Genomic DNA, 21,948 nt, shown 5'->3' with positions numbered 1-21,948 from the left:
GCCAAGTGATTCTGGTTCGCACCCGCCCCCGGTCAGAATCCACGGCCGTGAAGGATGGGTCATTGGAGGCCATTTGCTGTCATCTCAGATGCTATCGTTACTCTGAATGATGTGGCTGGTCCCCGGGTGTTGGCTCGCTCTAACCCTTTACTTGAGAAGTAAATTATTTCTCTAACGTCTCCACTGTGTGCTTGTCTGGCGTCTGCGTGAATATAGGCGCCGAAAGGGGGAACGTCGCCTCAGGAGGGAATGAGTCGCTCTGCGTGAAAGAAGAAACCTTTCTCCAGGTGGATCTGGAATCTGCTGCTTGGAATTCACATCCGCTGACAGGACCGGCTTCGTGACGCGCGCCGCCCGGTGCAAGATGGAAACAGGGGGTCCACTCTTTGAACGCCTCCTTGCATGCACCTTGTCCAAACAGCATCACAGATTCATCAAACAATTGGTTGTGTTCGATCGGAGAAGCAGACGTCCTAACCAGAGGCCCGTGGCTTGTGAGTTAGAACATGGACGTTTGAACATGGGTATAAAAATCGTGTCTGGCTGACAGGTTTGTTTGGAGGATCCGATGAGCTAATTTGGGGGGAAGCCTGAATAGCCCGCATCACAGGGGAGGCTCTCAGGAAATGCCAGCGGATTTTACTCCATAGGAAGAGTTACTTTTTTGGCGGGAGAAGAGTCTTTAAAGATGTAGTTACATTAAGGGCCTCGAGGTGAGATGGCCTCGATTACCCGGGGGGCGCTAAATCCGATGACAAGTGTCTTTACAGAGGCCACCCGGCCACAAGCCTGCCTGGAGGCGCCGGGGGCTGGGAGAAGAGAAACTCGTTCTTTCGTGGAACCTTCCGAGGGGGCGTGGTTCTGCCGACCCCGGGGGGGGGGGGGGGGGGCGGTTTCAGACTTCTGGTCTCCAGAACGGAGAGAGGATAAATTTCAGTTGTTTGCGGAGGAAACGAACACAAACCCCTACATCTCCAACATCACTTTCAGATGGAATCTTCCAAGAACCAGTAAGGGCAGTGGAAGACGCTCATGCGGTGCCTCGTGTCCCTCGGGCTCTGCCCTGAGTTCACCTGCAGGGATGTGGAGATTACTGTGTGTCATGAGGCTCTCCGCCCCCCGTCCCCCTCAGGTGCCCACAGCAGCTGCTCTCGGCCCCCCTGGGGGCTTTCTCCAGGGCCCTGGGGACTTGCCTGGGTGTGGGGCGGCCCCTGAATGCCAGGCATTTGACACCCCCAGGGATAACTTCTCACCGATGAGAAAACGTGGTCAGGGAGATATAAATATCCCTTGATGGACTGATCCTAAGGAGCCGCTTAGGACAGCTTGGAAGGTTATGGTTGAACCCAGGTGGCCCAGCTCCTGGGAACACCTTCCAAATGAAGGGCCTGCCTCCAGTCCCTTATTCCAGAATATGTCGGGGGTGGGGGGAGTGAATCCAAAGCAAGACACGGACCAATAACCCTCTTAGCGACTTTAATTAAGGTACGTCTCCGTGAACTCGTATGTTACTATGTTATCGTGCACAGTGTAGACCGGTGGAGAAGAAGAACTGTGTAGAAGGTGGGTTAGCCTCTGGTTCCCTTCTCTCAGCCCGGAGGTGCAGCTCCAATTGCCGGGGGGGAGGGGGGGGGAGTCTAATCGTCCCATCTGATTTCCAGGAAAATGATCGGGACCAAAGGCAGAGAATCCAAAGTTGCTTTGGCAGAAAAGTCGACCCTTGTAGCCAAAATGCAAGTGATGGAAACTTTGAGGCTTCAAAGAAGCCAAGTGTCCTTTGATGACCAAATATGCCAACGTGTCCATCGAGTTCATTTATGTGGCTTTTTGGGGCGGGGGGGATGATCAGCTGTAAATATACATTTAGAGAATCAGAGAGACCCGCCCCCTCACCCGCCCCCCCATCAGAGATTAATTTGTGTCTTTTCTGCTCTGTTGTTGCGGCCGCTACTCTTGTCACTTTGGGGATCCCCGCCTGGGCTCGCGATGGTTCCACCAGCGGAACTTCTCATCGTATGTTGGGAAATTCGAACGCTCGTTGTTATGTTGTGAAAAAACACATACGTTGTTGAACTTCTCGGGCACTGCAGAGGTGTGACAGAGTGAGACGCAGGCTAAAGAACGATGCGTTCTTTTCGGGGAAACTGAGACTATATGGTTCGGACCGGGCAGGCAGCTGGTCACGAGTTATGTGTAAAAATCCGCACGCTGGCCCAGGGTGAGCCGAGTGAGGAGTGATTGGTAGTCTCCAGACTGAGTTCGGGGCTTGCTGCTGATTGAAGGGTTCCTCTCACTTTTCTCCGGCTCCGATGTGACACCCCCCGCCCCCCTTCTGCCTGGAGAAGCCCCTTCTTCTTTTTTTTTTTTTAATTTTTTAAAAAGTTTTATTTATTTTTGAGAGAGAGAGAGAGAGACAGAGCATGAGCAGGGGAGAGGCAGAGACAGGAGGAGACACAGAATCCGAAGCAGGCTCCAGGCTCCGAGCTGTCAGCACGGAGGCCCGACGCGGGGCTCGAACTCCCAAACGGTGAGATCAGACCTGAGCCGAAGTCAGATGCTCAAGTGACTGAACCACCCAGACGCCCCTAACATGCTTTATCTTGAGGTGGAAATGCCGGAGAAGCTAACCGTGTCAGGCCCTAAAGAATAAATAGTCGCTTTTAATAAAGATTACTGTTCGGGCGAAAGGAAGGAAGGAATCTCTAGTGTATGTTCAGGTGTAACTTTGGAGAATCCTTTTGCTTATGGTTGATTTTGGTTTTTAAAGTCTATTTATTTTTTTTTGGGGGGGGGGCGCAGAAAGAAAGGGATAGACAGAGAATTCCAAGCAGGCTCCGAACTGTTTGTGGGCTCAAACCCACGAACTATGAGATGGTGACCTCAGCATGACCAAAGTCGGACGCCCCACCGACGGAGCCACCCAGGCGCCCCGGGGCTGATCTGCTCCGCTGGGGAGGCAGGCCCCAAGCCTATCCCAGGGGGGGTCTTGCCACCCCTGTGGCTGCTTTGATCCGAATCCGGGTCTTGCTTTCTCATCAAATCCTTACGGACGTCACTTTGCTAATGGCTCTGTCACGGGCACCTCCAGCCGGCGGTCAGAGAGAGTCCCTGGTTCCTGTGCCAGTGTTATCTTGGGCCGCACGGATCCTGTGAATGACAGGGACTAAACTGCTTTACCGTCCGGAAACTCCCAGAAGCCTGGCTCTTTGTCAGGAATTCTCAATTCGCCTTGTTGGCAGTTCCGTGGCTCGGGTGGAGAGCAGCTGTTCTGGACTTCACGGAGGTGAAGGGGCATTCACCTGGGGACGCAGAGGGTGACAGGGACCCAGGGCAGGGGGGGAAGTGGGGGTCACCAGGCTCTCTTGTCGTTTGTAATGTTGGAGGCATGAAGGCACCCCTGCCGGGCTGGAGGGAGGGCTGAGGAAAACAGATCCCAAGCAACCTGCACAAATGACGGGTATGAGCCCGTGGCCGGAACCCTCTGCCTCGGAGCTTCTGTGAAGTGGGACTGTCCCCGAGGTGCTTTCTCCTCCAGGGAGGGCCGTGAAGGAGTCATTTAACAGGACCGATGTTGTTTTCGGGGCGCCTCCCTTGTTCCACTGTGCGTCTGTCCATTTTTCCACCGGCAAATACTTAGCTGGGTCGTAGACCGCGGGGTCGGCTCGGCAAACGGGGAATCTGGTCGGCACAATCGGGGAGTGTGGACCCAGGAGCCGCACGCTTAACACAAGTGGCAGAAATGAGAAGCAAAGGTGTGATGGCTTTCTTACCTTCGGATCTGTGTGTTCCTTAAAAAGGCGCTGACACATTCTTGCCCCAGCATGTTGCACGGGGACACTAGGGTCGAAGGGAATTACGCGGCTCGTCCGCTGCGACGTAGCTAGTGCCTCGGGTCCCTCTGTCTCTCTCTCTGCCCCTTGCTCACTTGTGCCCTCTCTCCGTCTCTAAAAACAAAGGGCGGGGGGATGCTGTGCGGCTCAGTCGTTAAGCATCTGACTTTGGCTCAAGGTCACGATCTTACGGTTCCTGAGTTCGAGTCCCACGTCGGACGAGAATGAGCTCTGCTTAGCGTGAGCTCCGGCCCCGCTTCGGGTGAGCCCCGCCGGTCCAGGGGGGTTGTTATCACCTTTTCAGTGTTTTTGATTATCCAGTACTCCCTATCTGGGTTCTGGACATAACTAGCGTCCCATGGCTTGTAAGTTAGAACACGGATGTTTGAACACGGGTATAATAATCGTGTCCATCTGATAGGTTTGTTTCGGGTAAAGCCTGAATAGTCCACCTCACAGGCGAGGCTCTCGACAAATGGAAACCGAGACCCCCTGTCGTTCTGTCCATCAGAGTGAGGACACCACACGGGTGTGTGCCCGTGTGTTAGAAAGCGGGGGGCGGAAAGCCATCACGCGCCCAGGTAGGGCAGTGTCACCGACCGTGCTGCACGAGTCGGGCTCGGAGAGGCTAGTGGTTTGCGTTTGGCCCTTTCCGTGATGACATCTTACCATCGGAAGGGCGGCCGTGGACGGCCGTGTTCCTGTGGCTCGCTGTCACCCTGTTAACTTGCTCTCATATCCGTGGCTCCAGTCGCTGGCTTTCAAACCTTGCTTCTGGTTGTGTTCGCTCTGGACACAGAAGAGCAGAGGCAAGCTTTAGATCCCCGAGAGATGAGCGGACAGGATGAAGGGATTCTACGCGTCGTGGGGAATTTGGGGAAAGTGTAGAAGTTATTTCCGTAAGAGTTAAACGTGGCCTTCAACACCAGACTTTTTTCTCGTGGTTCCTCAGGGCTGACCCTGAACCACGGAGAAGCAGTTCTGGGTCAACCGGCATTTCGGGGGGCGTAGGGGGGTGGGCTGGGGGGCGGGGAACGCTTCGCAAGATAACGTAGCTGACCTTGGAGGATGGAGCTGACGATGGGCCCCAGCCCACGGGATTTTCTCAGGGATTGGGGAACAGACATAAAGCTCCTGGCACGGCGCCTAGCACATGGTGATCGCTCAGGAAATGTTAGCTGTTGTGACAATTATTCTACGTAGCATGATTTTTATAAAATGCCTTTCTCGGGGCACCTGGGTGGCTCAGTCGGTTAAGCGGCCGACTTCGGCTCAGGTCATGATCTCACGGTCCGTGAGTTCGAGCCCCGCGTCGGGCTCTGTGCTGACCGCTCGGAGCCTGGAGCCTGCTTCGGGTTCTGTGTCTCCCTCTCTCTCTGCTCCTTCCCTGCTCGTGCTCTGTCTCTCTCAAAAATAAATAAACATTAAAAACCCATTTTTGTTAAACGCCTTCGCGGTGAAGACGCTCGGCCCAACAGTGACTCCCGAGGATTCACGGGTGGGGCGTCACCGTTTTTTGTGGGGAGAATCTACTGGAGTCCCATGTTTGTTTGTTTGTTTTTTCCCATTGCCTCCTGAGGTAGCAAAGCGGAAGGTCTTTCGCTCTGGAAGAGCCTGCCCTGTGTCCCTGATACTGGGAAACACACACTAGTGTGTGATTCCCACCCAGAGAGGGCTGAAGGTGCCACGCGGTGGCTGGTGCTGCCTCTACGGCCCCTTTCTAGAAGTCAGGCCAAAGAGGGGTGTGTCCTGTAGGTTCTAGAGACATCTAGAGACCCTGATGGACCCTGATGTGGGACGTGGCCTGGAGCCGGATGAAAGGGATCCTGGCTGGAAGGTCCTCCCAGGGAGAACCCTGAGAGGCGGCAGCCAGAAGTCTGGGAGCCGGGGGAGAGAGCTGGAAGGTGCCGGCAGGCAATGCCTCGCTCTGAGGAGGGCGCTGAAGTCCCCAGGGGGAGCCACTCTGAGAAAACCCACTCACCTGCCCCACAAGGCGGGAGTCAGCTCTGGGCACCGTCCCCCCTGCAGAGAACTAATACCGTGTCAAACCGGGCCTGCCTCTCAGGCTCTTCCAGATCCTTCTATCCACTGGACAGCAGAGGCGTCAGAAGTAGGGAGACCGTATCACCGACTGTGCCCACTAGGACATTGAGAGAAAGAAAGCGCTCTTCTCAGTAACCATGTCTGGGCAAGTGACCTAAACTGGATGCTTCCGGGCGAACTTGCCATCGTCCTGGGCAGCAAGCAGCAGACAGATGCGGGAGGAGGGGCTGGAGAAGAATGGAAGGTCCAGACGCTCCTCTAGTGCAGACATCAGGGTTTACATTCTTTTTTTTTTTTTTTTAATGTTTGTTTATTTTTGAGAGAGAGCACGAGTGGGGGAGGGGCAGAGAGAGAGGGAGACAGAGAATCCGAAGCAGGATCCAGGCTCCGAGCTGTCAGCGTAGAGCCCGACACGGGGCTGGAACCCCCGAAACCGTGAGATCCTGACCCCAGCCGAAGTCAGATGCCTAACGGACTGAGCCACCCAGGCGCCCCAGGCATCGGGGTTTAAAACGGGCCCCCAACCGGGGAGGAGGGGAGAAGCCTCAGCTCAATGAAATCTGGAGCTTTAGTTGGCTGACCTGATACTCTTCTCCTGAGAGGGGCCCGTCCAGAAAAGGTGCGGAGGCTCCGAAGATTTCATCCGGGGACAGGCCGCGGACTGCAGGGGAGTGTGGCGAAGAAGCAAAGCTGCTCTAGGAGTCCGCCAGATCCCTGGCAGCGCTTTCAAGAAAACGTTACAGTGTCTGATGCCCGTAATGATGGGGCCCATTTAATAGGCGAGGTGACAAGGTCAGAAGCCAAAGAAGTTCCAGCGCCTGTGTTCTTCCTGCCCCGATCGGAATTCCTTTCAACCCCCACCTGCCCTTCAGCACCTATATTTGTGCCTTAGCACTGCCTGGGGCTGCTGGGATCAGCCCCGGTGGGGAAACGGCTTGGAGGGTTGCCATGGAGACAAGCCCCGCCCCAAGTGGGAGGTGGGCTTAGACAGTTTATGCTAATAGTTGCCATGTTCTCATTGGCTCAGGGGCTGACGTCATCCCCGGTTCTCACAAAGCAGATATTCTGACCCAAGCAGATATCAGGACGCAGATACTAGGATCCGTGTTTGTAGATACAGGAGTTGAGGCCAAGACAGCGCGTGTTCCAGGACCCAGTTTCCACTACAGTGGGGACCCAGGAAGCCCTGGTTTTTAAATTTGGACATCAGTGGTCTTTCATTCTTTTGCAAGGCCTCTCTAGACAGAATTCTAGAGTTTCTTCTGGTTTCTGTGAGTGTGGCTTGGAAGGAGGCGTTTCTAGGATAGTCCCTTGTTCTGTTGCCCCGCACCCCTTGTTGGCACTCTAATGCCAACTGTCTTTGTCACCGGCGGGAAGGTAGGCAGCTGGAAATGCTCTGGAGGGTTGAGGGCCCCGTGTCATTTGTTTTGCTAATGGGGCTGTTGTATTCTAGGGGCTGCCTCATCCTGACCTAATAGGCGAGAGATTAAAATTGATTTCCACGCCGGCACTGTCAGGGAACATGTCTGAACTGTCTTTTGGGATCTAATCTCTCTGTCCACTTCCGCAGAGAGGTTGGATGTCGTTTCAAAAGATGTCAACAAGTTTGTCCTTGATGGATGAGCTGACTTAACAAGAGCCTCACGCTCCGTATGGGCCGCGGGGTGATCAGCGCCTGAAGAAACCTGTGCCGCTCTGGTCGCATTAGTAGGAGCACGGTGCCGGTCCAGGGAGGTGATGGGCTGCGGGGCTCACCGGCCTGCTTTAGCGGGTGCCCACTGCGGGGGGATGTTAACACGATAATGTCCATTTAGAGGAGGGTAAAGAACGCTGTGAAGGATCTGGAATTTGACGTGATGAATGTTTGAGAGGCAGTTAACGAGTCTGCATCTGGGAGGACCGAAGAACAATTGTGTCCTCTCTGAAGTTTGGGAGGCCTGTCTTGAAGCTGAGCGTTGTAGATTTTATTCCGTGTGTCTTTAGGAGGCTAGGGGTGGAAATCACCGGAAGGCAGACTTTGTTTTTCATACAAGGAAAAGGTTTCTAACCGTCAGGACTTCCTGACATTGAAGTATTTGGCTTGAGGGGGATTGAGGCCTTCGTCCATGGGGACTGTGTGGAGTCCCCTTCTTTGCTCATCCCCCTCCACAGGGGCACGCAACAGAGAGAGCCTCTTTGTGTCAGGGAATTCACTTGGGCCTCATCTACCTACACCCTCTCTGGCTTTCCTTGGGCATCAGCCCCCGTAGTTCTCAGCAATCTCATCCTGGCTGCTGTTGAGTCTCTTTGAGAGCTATCCCTTTTGTAGGCCAGTGAGTTCTAGAAGTGGGCGCCTGAGGGCTGCTGCCAGCTCCACAAGGCCATCCGGGACTCAAGCACTCATCTTTCTGCCCCAGCAGCCTCAGAGCCTGACTTCTACCTCATGGTCAGAGACGGGTCCTTGGGGCTCCAGCCATCACATCTGCATCCCAGGCAGCAGAAGAAAAAAAAAAAAAAACTGACAGGTTCCTTATGTTTTTGTTCTATCTCCTTAACCAAATCTTATAAAGCTGGAAGAAGCACTCTTTTGGGCAGATTCAAAGCTGCCTTGAAAAGATGGAGATATGGAGACAGCAACTGACATAAATCTGCCGTGGTTCCCAAATTGCCCAGAACCTTCTGCTGGCGTCCATCACTCCCCATGAATGGCTCCACCTGCCTGTCTCACCGGCACCCCAGAGCCTCCCACTATGCTACTCCCTCAGGCCCCTCTACTTGCCTCTTTCCCAAACTGAAGCCCGGTTGTCATGGTGATGCTTCCCTCGCTCTTCCCGGAACTGAATCGCTTAGCAGGCCTAGACGCGTCCTGGATTTATCCACTTCTCCCCGTCTCTTCTGCCTCTTCGTCCACACCGCCACCACCTCTGGTCTGGATTCCTGGAAAAACCTGTTCGTGACCCTCCCTGCTTAAACGGAAAATGGTAGGAGAAAGGTCCTTGCTGACCTTTCCATGGAAAGCTTCCTCCTTCCCTCCTCCCCCTCCTTCTCGAGCTGCCTCGACCCAGTTTTTAGCCTTTGCTTTCTCTTGTCTCTGAACATCATCTCTGGCTTTCCTTTTGTTTGTTGTTGTTGTTTTTTCCATGTTTATTTATATTTGAGAGAGAGAGAGAGACACGGCATGAGCGGGGAGGGGCAGAGAGAGAGGGAGACACAGAATCCGAAACAGGCTCCAGGCTCCGAGCCGTCAACACAGAGCCCGACGCGGGGCTGGAACCCACGAACCGTGAGATCGTGACCTGAGCCGAAGTCAGATGCTTAACCGCCTGAGCCACCCAGGGGCCGCTCTGGCTTTTCTTTTGAGTATTACACCTCTTCCCCCCTCTTTCCTCTGTTGGTCTGACTCAGCCCTGTGACTCATTCCTTAGGTCTCCCAGTGAACGTCACTTTCTATTTTTTCCTGGGCTAATGTGTATTGAACCCTTACTACAAGCACTGGCCGGGTGGTTAGCATTTATATGGATTTTCTCACTTGGGTTTTCTCCAGGACGCTGAGAGGTGGAAACTATTCTTTTTGTCACTTTACATATGTGGACATTTGAGATGTAGGTCACGTAGGGGATCAGAAGTCGAGCCCGGGGACATCGGACATCTTTCTGCTCCTCGGCACCTTCGTGGATCCTTCCATCCCTGGAAGGCGGCAGCGCTGTGACCTCGCGGTTCCCGAAGCGTCCCAGATACGGGGTTCGGTGCATGTGTGTCCATACAGAGCTGGTTGTGGGGACCAGACAGCCTTGGTTCTTATCTGCGCCTTGCCATTTATTGTGACCCGGGGTAATTATCCAACCGTTCTCGGCCTGTGTGAAATGTGGGAGGAGCGTACATTCTCTATTTTTTTTTTAATGTTTGTTTATTTTTGAGAGAGAGAGACAGAGACAGAGAGAGAACGAGCGGGGGAGGGGCAGAGAGAGAGAGAGAGAGAGAGAGAATCCCAAGCAGGCTCCACACTGTCAGCAGGAAGCCCAATGCAGGGGTCGAACTCACAAACCGTGAGACCATGACCTGAGCTGAAACTAAGAGTCAGACGCTTAGCCGTCGGAGCCATCCAGACGCCTCAGGAAAGGCAAGTATCTAATATTTAAACGAATGACTAACTATCATTTAAATGAATAAGTAAGCGAATGAATGTAGTGTACCTATCGCACAGTTAACTCCCCCTTTATTTGAATTTTTTTTAATGTTTTTATTTATTTTTGAGACAGAGACAGAGCATGAGCAGGGGAGGGGCCGAGAGAGAGGGAGGCACAGAATCCGAAGCAGGCTCCAGGCTCTGAGCTGTCAGCACACAGCCCGACGGGGGGCTCGAACTCACAGACTATGAGATCATGACCTGAGCCGAAGTCGGATGCTCAACCGACTGAGCCACCCAGGCGCCCCACTCCCCCTTTATTTGAAGGGCAGATGTCTGCTGGTTGGAGCTGACAGATAGCAATCTCTCCTTCTCTCCAGGACAGCGTGCTGTTCTCCTGTGTCTGTGCCTGGTGGCGATCCATCATTCCCTACAGGGCCCCTGGTCATCCACTTCCTCAGTTACTCAGTAAAGTCCCTCCCCTAAGAGCAGAGGATTGGTTAAGGAAAAGATATGAGACCGGAATTGTCCGATCAGACCGAAGCCGAGGACATTTGCTCTAGACGGATGGAAGGAAGGCTGTCCCCACTGGAAGGGCAAGGAAGCTACTCACGTTCTCCAACAACCACAGATCCTGGGCTTCCCACCCAGAAGAAGGAATTAAAATGGCCAGTCTGCAGTCTCACAGGGAAAGAGGGGGTGATCGGCATGAGGTGTTCTAAGTCCGTCTCCCTGTTTAGGGGGAGGGTGGAGATACTGACTAACTTGAGGTCTTGGTTAGCCAAGTAGGCGCGTTAAAATTCTGACCCCTGAACACCTAGAAATTGCATATGTCACTGCTAAGTATCAGAGGGAAGTAAAAGTATAAAGGATAACTGATTAGTCTCAGGATGCGGGAATGGAAATGTGAAAAAAAACATAAAAACAGTGAGAAAGCCCAGAATAGTAAAAACTGAAGGCGTAAAACTCGGTTTGCACGTTTGCTGTAAGTGGACTCAACTCCTAAGTTGAGAGGCAGACGCTGAGAGGTCGAAAGAAAAAAGAAAAATCCATCTGAGTGCCCAATACAGGAGACGTACCCAGAACGTAAAGACACGGAGACATCGAAAGTATTCCGGATGGAAGAGAGACGAGCCAGCTTCTAAACAAGACAACGTTGTCACATTCACATTGGACGACTGCTTTCCAAGGAAAGGAGAAGAATTAGGCCTAATGATGCGGTCTCCACGATGTGAAAAGTAACCAGTCTTTGGAAATACGTGACGATTTTAAGCTGGCAATGATGATACAGTCTCAAACAATACACAGGGAAAACTTGATTGAATTATATGGAGAATTGGACAAATCCATAATGATTCTGGGAGATTTTGCCTCGCTGTCAGTATTAGATCCAATAGACTGAAACATAGAAAGACATAGATTATTTAAACATCTTTTGGGGCGCCTGGGTGGCCCAGTCGGTTAAGCATCTGACTTCGGCTCAGGTTTTGATCTCACGATGCGCGGGTTCGAGCCCACGAACGTTAAAAAGATTTTAAAAAATAAACAAAAGTAAACATCTTTTGAAACTCTCTAAGATACAAAAAGCATACTCTGTACCCAGTAATTAGTGAATATATATTTATTTCTAGTATACGTGGCCACATTTGCAAAAATTGACCATTGATTAACCCATAAGACAAATTTAAGAAAATATCGAAGAATAACATACAGACCGCAATTTCTGTCTACAATGCAATTAAATTAGAGGATGGCCGCACAAGGGGCATGCATTGTTCCAAGACCGCAACCCGAGAGGAGGATCCTTTCTGTCCCTGGTGTGAGAATCACGGGTGACAGGCCTAGAGAAGTCTCGCTTTTGTGGCTGGTTTCATTCTGTCGGTGCCAGCAACAGGCTGGACCTAATACGTGCTGGTGTCTACCTAGGGATTGATCGTTGTCATTCACTTTTTTTTTAAGTTTATTTATTTTGAGAGAGAGAGCACACACGAGCTGGGAAGGGGCAGAGAGAGAGAGAGAGAGAATTCCAAGCAGGCTCTGAGCTGTCAACCCGGAGCCCCACGTGGGGCTCAAACTCGTGAACCGTGAGATCATGACCTGAGCCGAAATCAAGTGTTGGACTCTTTTTTTTTTTAATATTCTCTTTTAACGTTTATTCATTTTTGAGAGACAGAGACAGTGCAAACGGGGGAGGGGTGGGGGGGGGATACAGAATCTGAAGCAGGCTCCAGGCTCTGAGCGGTCAGCACAGAGCCCGACACGGGGCTGGAACTCACGGACCGCGAGATCATGACCTGACCGAAGTCGGACGCTCAACCGACTGAGCCACCCAGGTGCCCCTGTCATTCTCTTTGTGAAGAGAATCCAGGAGGAGGAGGAGGAAGGCGGGGCCGTAGCCTGGCACTATGACATTGGAGAGGAAGAGCTGAGATTCCAAAAATTCACCCAAAGCACACGAATTCCTATAGTTTCTGCCCTTGTACGACTGAAGCGTGAACAGGAGCCCTACCCAAAATACAGAAACCACCGGAGTTAAATTTGCAGAAAACAGGCAGGAGTTGAACTTACTCAGAATAAGTCCTCGGGAAATATCAAGCCCACAAAACAAATGGACTGAAAGTTTTCCTCTTGTTACCAAGCTGGTCTAGCATCATTCGGCAGGAATCAGAACAGGCCTGGACGCTGCTTGGGAAGCACAGAAGGGCTTCCTCTGGTGGCCCTGGGTGTGACGGGAAAGCTGGCCCTGCTTTCCCTTTGGGGGAGGGACAGGCAGTCCTGTACACCTGCCTCAGGGTCCGGGATTCAGGACTTTCTAAAAAAACGTGAAAGCCTTGAGGGGCTTCCCTGACGCGGCCTCCGTGAATCCCCATAATTATGGCAAAGAGCTTTTGAAAACGAAACCTTATTTTAACGCACCACGTAAAGATAGTTTATTTCCACGCATAATATCACCTATTACCATGCACAGGCTAACATGCTTCGAGAAGATGTGTTACAGAAAAAGTGAAGTTTGGAGATCCTGGCCGTAATTTGTGTGTGTGTGTGTGTGTGTGTGTGTGTGTGTGTGTGCGTGTGTGTGTGTAAAAATGGACTCTCTTTACAGCCTTGCCTTTCCTTTAAAAGCGGGGTGTTCTCTGCGTGCATCAATCTCTGCTCCTACTTGGTGATCCCTGAAGTAAAAAAGAAGCCCTTGGGGGGCCTGGGGGGCTCAGTCAGTTAAGCATCCAATTCTTGGTTTCGGCTCAGGTCATGATCTCACGGTTTGTGAGTTCGAGCCCCGCGTCGGGCTCTGCACTGACAGCTCGGAGCCTGGAGCCCGCTTCGGATTCTGTGTCTCCCTCTCTCTCCGCCCCTCCCCCACTCATGCTCTGTCTCTCTGTCTCAGAAATAAATAAACATAAAAAAAAAGACGCAATATCAGTATCCATTCTTTTTTCCTTTTAGATTGGCTTTTTTTTTTTTTTTAGAGCAGTTTTATGCCCACGGCAAAACTGAGCGGAAAGCCACAGTTCTCCTGTGCCCCCCAGTCTCCCACCCCCACACCTGGCGCCCCCACGAGGAACATCCTGCACTAGCCTGGTACGTTTGTGGCAGCCGAGGAGCCTACGTTGGCCCATCATCACCCCACCATAGCTGACACTGTGGTCCGCTCTCGGTGGGGTACGTCCTGTGGGTTTGCGCAAACGGGCCCCGATGTGTATCCACTGTTGAAGTATCGTGAGACGAGTTTCACTGCCCTGAAAATCCTCTGCTGTGTCTGTTCACCCCTGCCCGCCACCCACCCCCTGGCGACCACTGATCATTTTACTGCCTCCCTAGCATCGCCTTTTCCAGAAGGTCACGTAGCTGGTAAAATACAGTAGGTAGCCTTCCTCGATTGGCTTCGTTCCCTTAGGAATACGCCTCTAAGATGGTTTCATTTTTAGCAGTTCTTAAAATGTCCTTCTCATCCCCCAGGCCTGGGGACGGGTGGGGGAGTTTTCTCCAGTTCTCACATTTCTTTGTCTCATTCCCACCCCTACCCCCCCATCTCAGGACTTCAGTCTGTAGTTCCTCATTATTATTATTATTTTTGGAGAGACAGATAGAGCAGGAGCGGGGGAAGGGCAGAGAGAACGGTTAGACAGAATCCCAAGCAGGTTCCGCACTGTCAGCACGGAGCCCGGACGTGGGGCTCGAACCCACGAACCGCGAGATCATGACCTGAGCCGAAATCAGCAGTCGGACCCTTAACTGACTGAGCCACCCAGGCGCCCCACGACAGGCTCATTCTTTTTTCCTTGGTTGTGCACAGGTCTGCCTGCAGCCAGAGCTATGTCCTTGGGGAGGGATTCTGTGAACACAAAACCCTCATCTGTGCACCCACCACAGCTGCTCGATGTGGGGGAGAGTTGGGAACTCACACTTGTCTGACCTGCCCTTCCCCTGCCCTTGCCCCGTGACCTTCAAGAGCTCTCTGTTGTCCAATGGAAAAAACAACAGCACCTTAGTTAGGCTTTCCGGGCATTCATGACGGGCTTTCAAGCAGCCCTCTAATAACCTCATTCGTTTTCTTCCTTTCCGTGGAAGCCAACCAAATCGGGTCGCTCGGTGTGCTTCCTCGCTCGGCCTCTTTGCTCACACTTTCCTTTTTGTCCGTGATGCTCTTACCGGCCATCTGTGCCATCAGAAGCCACATACGCCTGTATCACGGCTCAGATGCCCCCTTTCTGCACAGCCTTCTCTTCTCGCTTCAGGGAGCGATGCCCTTTTCCTCTTCTTAAAAGAAGGGTTCCTCTTCTTAAAAGAAGGGTGTTTCGTTTTTATTTTTGTCCTCGATGTGTTCCAATGTATAATTGCGTGTAAGGATCCCCTGCCTCTGAGATCGAAGGCTCCCGAGGAGAGAGCTACGATGTCTTGTTCACCTTGGGTATCTTTTAGAGGCGAGTAATATGTATTTAAACGGAGCACCTCGTAAGATTGACGGAAGGCACACTGAACCCCAGAGGAGAGGAAGGCGGGTTTGGAGGCTCTTGGGGGAGCAGGAAGTGGTCAGAACATGTGGCGTCAGCCCTGGTGGGTGACGGCAAGACAAGTGAATAATACAGTCACCAGGGGCAGTGGGGGGCAGCCCCAGGGGAAGAGGAGAGGTTGATAGCAGCCTTCTCCAGCTTTACAATGTTGCCTCGGGCTGGCCCCGAGTGCGGACACGGGGAATTCTGCTGGGGAGAGCGAGGGAATTTGCTGGAAGCCCGTGTTATAGCTCATAACACTATATCCGAGTCTTTCGCGGAAAGTAGCCCGTTACCATATCCCTTGGGTGGCTCAAAGTCACAGCATCGTGGAATGTTAGAACTGGAAGGCAATTGACAGAGGATGTTGCCAAGCCCCTCAGTGTTATGGGCAGGGAAATTCAGACCCAGAAAGGTTAAACCGCTGTCCCAAGGTTACACAGAGGTACGTAGCAGAGCCTCAGTGCCCGTCACTTCCCTGCGTTTAAGCTTCCATTACCCAAAATCGAAGATGAAGACACACTGATTGCCCAGAGCTTGGTTGTTTTGGCCACTCGGTGACGTTTACTGTCTCGTCCTACGAGCGTCGTCTTTTAAAATCTGTGCCGGAAGAGGGTAGGTGCGTTGCGGGGAACCGTGACGTCTTTCTTTGGCAGGAGACCGAGGACGGGGAGGTGGTGATTCCAAGGATTCTTCCTCCTGACACTGGGTTCCGGGAAGAAAGCTGGATGTGGACACTGTCTAGGCGGGTGACACCGACTATGATTCGGGTTTCCGGTCCATTCCGAGGGCCTCTGGGCTTGGCATGAAGAACGTTCCACGAAGGTGGGACTATCCAGGACTGCCGAGGAGGGCGGCTTTAGAACCGACGTGGAGGGGGATGGAAAATCTCATCCCCATGGAAACAGCAATGGGGATCTATTTAATCAGAGATTAAAATAGAGCCACACAGGGATCCGTCTAATGGGTCGGAAGGGGCTCGGGATGAGAATGTGGTCACGGCCTAAGACCGCATCCCAAAGAAACAGCTGTGTGAACCGGTTGACCTTCGAGGCCACTTTGAAAGTCGTGGCCCCGGATCTCACACCCCTGTGCACGGATGCACAACCCAAGTGTATTCACGACGAGGGCACTGCCTGCGTTTAACCAAACTCCCCATTTAGCTGCTGAGGACTGTGGGGTATACTCGACGTTTCGTACCCTAACTCTCCTCGGATAACCGGAGGACCCCTAAAACTAGTGGGTACCAGATATCTAGAACCTTCGGTTTGATTTGCAAATAGGTGCCTGGTTGGGGTCTGGGGCATCGTCCTCTGTACCTGCCCTCCGTCCCACTTCTGAGCGGAAACTCCTGAACTCTGTGTCTCTCTCGACCTTCAAACCAAATTGGTAACATAAGGCAAACAAAACAAAAGCCTGGCTGTAAAACACCTACCCATCCCCATTTTATTTGATCTTATTTTAAATGTTTATTTATTTATTTTGAGAGTGAAGGTGCGAGAGAGAGTGCACATGAGCAGGGGAGAGGCAGAGAGAGAGGGAGAGAGAGAATCCCAAGCAGGCTCTGAGCTGCCAACCCGGAGCCCAAACTCAAACTCGTGAACCGTGAGATCATGACCTGAGCCGAAGTCAAGGGTCGTTCGCTTCACCGACGGAGTCACCCAGGCGCCCCCCCACCCCCATTCATCCCCATTTTAAAATATGTAGTTTGGATTGGGAAGTCAGCTGGCATCGAACAGCTCTTGGTCAAGTTGTCCGACTAGAATGGTAACTAGAAATCATCGGATTCTCCTTGTAACGAATCTAGAGCATGCAAATTGAAAAAAAAAACAAAACCCACAGAACAGAGATTTGTGTGGATCCGAATAAATTGATTAGCAGCAACACGTAAGCCAATTCTCCTTACCTGCACCTTGCATTTTGGAAAAAAAGGAAAAAGGATGATGAATTTGCATGTCTTGTACGAAACCAACAAAGACCTTGCTTGTGACGAGGGGACTTATTTCTCACAAAAAGAAGGGGGAAATTAGAACATCACTGAACAAAAGCCCGATGATGTTGGTTTCACACCAAGGTGCCAGGGCAAATCAAAGGTGTATTCCAATTTAATTAATATTACAAACAATTAGGGGATTTTATTAGCAAATGCTATTTATGGAAACTCGTACAAATGAAAACAACTTTCTAGATCTCCAGGGGGTATGTTTGAGACTCTCGCATTTCCTGGTTTTTAGAAAGTCTTTCGGGGGGGGGGGCAAAAAAAGAGAAAGAAACTAGATTTTTTTTTTCATTTCATGCTGCCTGATGCTCTCAGAGCTGTAACATGAATATCTCAGATATCTGCCGTGAAAGCTGACTTTTGGTTACAGAACCGCTGACCCCCCTTATCCCACTATCTCTCCCTCTGAACAATTTTTCTGCGCCCCGCCTACCCGCCCCGCTTTTCTCTTTATTAGAGTGTTAACTTGCAGCTTTCTGGGGTGTTGTCTTTTTTCCTTATCCGCATTTACATAAGTTGCTTCTAAAGTCAGAGAAAAACACAAGCCGCTCAACTATCTTGACATCGTACCAGCAGGAGAGCACAGAAGTCGCCAGAATGAGCAGGCTCCCCGCTTTCCCTGCTTTTCAGCAACGCACATGCTCTCCGTGTCGTCTGCACGGACCCAGGCCTCTCCACCCAGGGGGCCGCCCTTCGCTGAATGTTCTGCTCAGTGTCACGCAAGGGTGGCCATGTCTTTGCGTGGCCTGCACAGTGTCTCAGACATCGGCTTAGATCCCAGAAAATTCCAAATCGAGGGCTGGTCGTTCAAACATCCAATTTGGAGCCGCGTTCCTGGGTCGCAACACACGTTTTCTCCGGAGTTTCCCTGCTGCTTGTTGTTCTAGGCTGGGGGGGGGGTTCTCGAAGGGTGGTGGGGGCCCAGCAGCATCTGGGCATTTGTCAGCCATGCTGATTCCCAGGCCCCAGGCCCACTGAATCAGAATCTCCGGGGTGGGGGCCTGTGTTTTAAGAAGGCCAGCATGTGGTAACCACCCATTTAATGTTTATAAGAACCCTGTTCTACCAGGGAGGAAGATGAGACTCAGAAAAAGCCAGCAATTTTCCAGAGGCTTCCATAGCTAGGGACTGGGGGAGCTGGGAAGCCAGATCAGGCGGCTCAGCCTGGTCTGTGCCCCTGAGCACGCGGCAGGACGTCTCTTTGCTGGGCAGGTGCCCGCGATGGTCTGGAGACAGTATTCGGCCTCCCCAGGTTTGGCCTTGGGGCTTCCGGTATCTGGCTCCTGTTCACTTTCTGGATGGTTCGATCACGAGACATTTTGGGTGACCCATCACCTTTTCTATCCCCAACAAGGTGCCCGAGGGAGGACCAGAGGCGCATTCTGTGGGCATCTTCAGTGATGTAAAGGCTCGTTCACAGGGTGACCTTGGCTTTGTTGACCCCTGCTACACAACTCTTGCCTGGATAGGGACCCTTGCTTGCCAAGATCCTAGTCTCTCTCTCACCCCTGCCATTTGGCTGTCTGGGTCACCAGCATTTGCTGGCTCTTTATTTACTGTGATGTGTGCTGCGGTCACACTCTGTTGCCCTCTGAATTTCCCTTTCAGCCGAGAGAGGGAGTGTTCTCTCTCGCCCATTCCTGTATTTCTCAGCCGGCCACCTCCATGCAGGGAGATTCGTGGTTAACCAAGAGAGACTGAGAGCCAAGTGGTTCTGCCTCTCCTAGCCATGTGACTGTTCTTGGGGACGCTCTTTAACCTCTCTGTGACTCAGTTTCCTCATCTGTAAAATGGGGTGATATTAGCAACCATCTCCCGTGTTCGTTATGACTCAAGTCCAGAGTCGTCCACGGTTTTGCTGGCCCCCGTAGCCCCGGCGGCGTTTTGGGGCATTATTTCCCCCTTTAGTTTAGTCCATCGAGGTTGTGATTTAAGTGAACGTGGGGGCAACGCGTGGAATGTCACGGAAATCCCCTTTCCCGGTGACGTCATGTGACGCAGTTGGGAGGCTGCTTCTTTGTGAACTCTTCTTCTTGGGGTTGGTTTTGTTTGACCACAGATGATCACCACAGGCAGGTGGGAGGCTGGACCCACAGGCAGGGGTCAGAGATGGCTGCGTCAATGTCACGTTGGCAGAAGAGCCTAGAAGGCGGCCAGCGCCAATTCGGGTTTATGTGTAAAGACCAGGCTCTCCGCTGCTCTCTGTGTCTGCCTCCCACGCCTTCACTCCCACCGTCCCTACTAATAAGACAAACCCGGGGGCTCGCTCTGAGCCAGGCATTGTTCTCAAAGGGGCACAAGGGAACCTCCTGCCGTGGGCAGGTGTCCTGGAGGAGAAGCGAAGCCAGCAGAAAGGGACTCCCAGAAATGAGCCGCCCCTGACATTGTGTTTCTGGGACTGTGGAAGTGATCTCCCCTGCACCTGTGACTCAGGCTGGGCGTGTGTGACAGTGGGGACGGGCGATGGCCCCCCGGGCTGCCTGGCTCCCAGGAGGGTCCGTTTGTGTCCTGTGTCACATGTAGGCAGTTCCAGGGATGGGTAAAGTCGACCAGGTATGTCCAAATATGCCTGCCTGCTTGTGTCTCCTCCTTCCTGGTCCTCCCTGACCCTCCTCCCAGGTGTCTGGAACCTCTGTGCCCCCGACCTGCACTTACGTGTGCTTGGCACAGAATCAGCCCCTGTCACGGTCCTCTGTTTTGGGAACCACAGTGTGTCCTCCAGAAAGAAACCAATTCCAGCCCCTAGGGACGGGACGTGGGGGGCAGACACTGGGGAGGAGCCCTCCTGGGACCCCAGAACTCACACCAGTGGATGGCCTTTTCTTCCTCTAGAGAGGAGACCGACCCTTCCCTTTCCCTCAAAGTCTGCTGGAAAGTCCTGCCCTTGAAACCCTTCCTCCCACCCCCTATCCCGCCGCCTGCCTGCCGAGCTGGCTTCCCCTCCCCAGACCCCGGTAGAGCAAGGACGGGGACCTGATAAAAGACCTCATGGCGATAGCCGGGCCATCGGGTGTTCATCATCTCATGACACAGGCGTACCGAAACGGAACATTCCCGTATTTTAAACTTGCAGAGAACCGTGCTTTAATATAATTATTTTTGAAAGATTCTTCACCAGAAAGGCTAATAACAGCACCCGGGAAGCGGACAGCCTCTGATCCTTGACCTCATTGTAAAGTGAGGTCATATGTAAAGTGCCCTGTGCCTGCACCTTGGGGTGTGCGGCCACTTCCCCAGGCAACTGAGTCCCCTTGGTGCCTGCCTCCCCCTGCCTGCTGCTTTACCGGGCAGGTGTGTCTGGTCACCTGCAGTTCCCACGCTCCTCCCTGAGAAGGCGCCTTCCCCGGGACGCCCACCGGCCCGTCTCTAGCTTCTCCAACAGGACAGCAGGAAACCAGAGCAACGGGACGTGACGTTTTTCAAACCCGGGACCCTGGGCCAGCCCTTTGCTGCCGGGATCCGGGGCTGCCGGTTCTCCAGAGGGTCCTTGCGGAGTGGAGAGTGGTCCGTGGAAATTCGTCCGGAAGCACAGCTTCTGCCTGACTTCTTGCTACCCGCTTTCGGCCTTGAAGCTGATCTTCCTTTGAACACTGGTGCCGACGACTTAACGGGCCCCGAGGGGCTGGGGGGGGTACAGTTAATAAGCCCCGCAGGAAGCGTGGTGCTCGGCAAGGCGATGCCACTTGGCCACAGGGCCGAGCTGGGAGGTTAGCTACCGGCCCTTTCTTTGGCTCCCTCCTCGGAACTCGGAGAGCCCAGCTGTCGATAACTCAGCCCTCGCGGACAGGTCGCTCATCAGAGCCTTGTCCGGGACCCCGTCCCCTTCCGCCCCACTGAAGGGTGGACCAGGGCTGCAGGACCCACCTGTCCTAGGTTTCTGGGGGAGATATTTGGGGAGCCCGGCGGGGCTCGTAGGGGCACGGTGCTGACCCTCTCTGCCTGTGGCTGGACCCAGAGGTCTGAGAGATCGCCGTGGCTCAGGGCACGTGAAGGGGGGTAGGAGCGATGTTGGCCAATGTCCACATTTCAGAGTCAGCGGTGTGAAAATCCAGGGGACCCGTAACCTGGGGGAGCGAGAGGGGTTTGTGGGAGGGACGGCTCTTAGCAACCGAATGGCCGTTCTTTTCTTTTCTGAGATGGGACAGGGGTCTCGGCCCGCGTCCCTCTGTTGCGACGGTCGGCCAGTTCATCAGGGCTCACCTAGCGCCCGGGTGAGCAGGAAGGAGGGAGACACCACGAAAGAGGGGGCAGGCGATCGGAAGCCAGGCTTGACCGGGCCTCTAACACCTGGGTTTTGATCCCGGAAGGCACATTTCCAGCCGGGGGCTCTGGGACAAAGCTGTTGAAAACATCTGCTTCACGGTCACGTTGTGGAGGTTAAACGGCCCTGTAAAAGGAACACACCTGATGTCCAGTGAGGGCTCAACGATACTGGCTACATAAGCTCCTTGCTTTTGAGAAATTCCTAACTTCTGAGTTTGAGAGATAATCTGATCAAGAGCCTCATGCCTGGGGCGCCTGGATGGTTCAGTCGGTTAAGCGTCCGATTCTTCATTTGGGCTCAGGTCCCGATCTCACGGTTCATGGGTTCATGGGCATCAGGCTCTGCACTGGCAGGGCAGGGCCTGCTTGGGATTCTCAGTCTCTCTCCCCGGTTCTGTTTGCCCCTCCCTGGCATGTGAGCACTTTCTCTCTCTCTCTCTCTCTCTCTCTCTCTCTCTTTCTCTCAAAATAAATTAGAAAACAAGAACCCCGTTCCCTCCGATATCCGTTTATTAGAAGGACTCGGTGACGAAGGAAGATAAAAATTGAAAGCAATGCTGCATTTGAGGAAGCTGGTATGATGGAGTGGGTGGTTTCCAGAGGGTAATCCAGGCAGACTTCCTGGAAGAGGTAAGTTTCAAAAGAGTGGACAGAAGCATGAATTGGTGAAGAGGATGGGGTTTCTTGGAGGGGGGGGGCATTTGGTGGGTCCCTTGG

General features: G+C 52.9%; 2 long non-coding RNA genes across 2 annotated transcripts; one reads left to right on the top strand and one right to left on the bottom strand.

Moving 5' to 3' along the window:
• Positions 1 to 4,068: 4,068 nt before the first annotated feature.
• Positions 4,069 to 6,805, bottom strand: LOC122234734. The gene is made up of 3 exons (XR_006212660.1): positions 6,455 to 6,805; positions 5,812 to 5,970; positions 4,069 to 4,619 (listed from the first exon to the last, which is right to left on the bottom strand). It is a non-coding gene; the product is annotated as an uncharacterized LOC122234734 (long non-coding RNA).
• Positions 6,806 to 7,010: 205 nt separating this feature from the next.
• Positions 7,011 to 9,809, top strand: LOC122234581. Its single transcript, XR_006212422.1, has 3 exons — positions 7,011 to 8,833; positions 9,397 to 9,683; positions 9,773 to 9,809. It is a non-coding gene; the product is annotated as an uncharacterized LOC122234581 (long non-coding RNA).
• The last annotated feature ends 12,139 nt before the right edge of the window (positions 9,810 to 21,948 follow it).

The sequence above is a fragment of the Panthera tigris genome, chromosome E3 (genome assembly GCF_018350195.1).
Source record: "Panthera tigris isolate Pti1 chromosome E3, P.tigris_Pti1_mat1.1, whole genome shotgun sequence".
NCBI lineage: Eukaryota > Metazoa > Chordata > Mammalia > Carnivora > Felidae > Panthera > Panthera tigris.
Note: the sequence above shows the minus strand (reverse complement) of the source record. Positions and strands in the feature narration are given on the sequence as shown.